At 38.9% G+C, this 1,666-nt stretch overlaps 1 protein-coding gene across 1 annotated transcript in view; it reads right to left on the bottom strand.

The window, feature by feature from the left end:
* Window positions 1–1,666, bottom strand: part of LOC107700668 (transcription factor HIVEP3-like) — a 76,543-nt gene that overhangs the window by 41,190 nt on the left and 33,687 nt on the right. The window lies entirely within an intron of this gene.

The raw sequence follows: 1,666 nt of genomic DNA, 5'->3' as shown, positions 1-1,666 counted from the left end.
AAACTCTTTGGTCATTTTTGAGCGAGATGCTAACGGTCTAATCAGATTCAATGATCTATGCTAAGCTACAGATAAATGTACTACCGCCAGACCCGGAGATCGACTGAATGGATTCGAAAACGGTAAAACTCAACTGTTTAACTCTAGGGGAGTTGGAAAATGAGCCTATTTTCAAAAATAGTGGAGTGTTCCTTTAACTGTTTTGTACTGCCTGGCAACAAACAAATAAATTAGCTTATAGCAAACATATCATATATGTAAAAATAATAATAATAATAATGTGGTGGCTAATGGTCACATTGAACATAAGGACGAATTATAAAGATGCTGGCATGATGTGATATGGCAGTATTAACCGTCTCTGGCATCAAGGCAGAAGTGTGTCAGAGGAGCGAGCCAGGCTCGCCGGTGGTTTGGAATCAGGCTAGAATGGACTCCAGGGATGTGGTCACACACACCCAACAAGAAGCAACGTTATTCATCTTATGAGCGAGTGGATTTGTAGTCACAGGCAGAGAGGAAGAGGAGTGGTTGGGGATCCCTTTCACGGGCTGAAGCAGAAACCCTGATCTACTGTACAAGCAATGCATTTCAAATGACTGCTGACAGAGCAACTTTAGCCTACATTCCATACTATGCCACATGCGTCATTGAGAAGCTGAGGGTTGGCTCAAGTAATTGAGGCAGGGGTCACATGACTCTTGTCAGGGGGATTGGCACCACTCTCCGGCAGCTGTCATCAACTCATAAAAATCTGTTGAGGGGAAATCTGACCTCGCTTCCACCATGGCCCTTCGCTCCCAGCAGCTCTCAAACAAAACCCCTAGGATCTCATCTTCCCTCTCACTTTGACTCAGAGCTTGTGGGGAGGGGGAACACATAAGTGTCTCTGGTTGATGGCTCGGAGCTTCTGCTGTGTATCGATTTAGTTTTTTCTCTTTTTTTTTGTGTGTGTATGAGTCAATGTGTCAACCAATACCAACACAAGAATGAAAAGGAGACTACTTCCTGAACACTGGAAACAAATGGGTGTAGAGAAGGAATACTTCAAATGAATCACTTTAAATGTACAGTTGGAACCAAATGCTGAAAGTAGGCAGATTAAAAAAAAATAAAAAATCTACACACCATCTATAGTTGAGTAACTTTACTTTACCCCATTATTTTAGCTATTTTATCCATTATGGATGCACAATATTTATGTATTGTACCATATCAGTTATTGGCCGATAACAGAGGACCTCAGATGATGTCAACACCAATGTATATAGGCCAATATTGGATAGTGTATCATTTTCTCTATTTTTACATTTAAATTACACCTTTGCAGTCATCTAACATAATGAATATCCATTTTTCATACTGTACACTATTATGTTGTGATGCTAAAACATTTAAAATAACGGGTATGAGTTTTTTTATGTTTTACTTGAATTTCTTTTAAAGAAAATAGTGTTGAATTTGAATACAGGTTATGACTCATAACTGAAAATAATTATCAGCTTATCGGTACTGGTGGCCAGAATTTAATATTGTGCAAGTGAAGCTGTGCTGAGCTGTGCAAACATCACTTCACTATTGACAATCGACAATTGCCATTTTTGCCTGTAAAATGTGACCTTTAGTCTGGCTAGACTGATGCAAAAAAAAAAAAAAAAAAAAAAAA

The sequence above is a fragment of the Sinocyclocheilus anshuiensis genome, unplaced genomic scaffold, assembly GCF_001515605.1.
Source record: "Sinocyclocheilus anshuiensis isolate Anshui unplaced genomic scaffold, SAMN03320099.WGS_v1.1 scaffold782, whole genome shotgun sequence".
NCBI lineage: Eukaryota > Metazoa > Chordata > Actinopteri > Cypriniformes > Cyprinidae > Sinocyclocheilus > Sinocyclocheilus anshuiensis.
The sequence above is the reverse complement of the archived record's forward strand: the minus strand, read 5'-3'. Positions and strand labels throughout refer to the sequence as shown.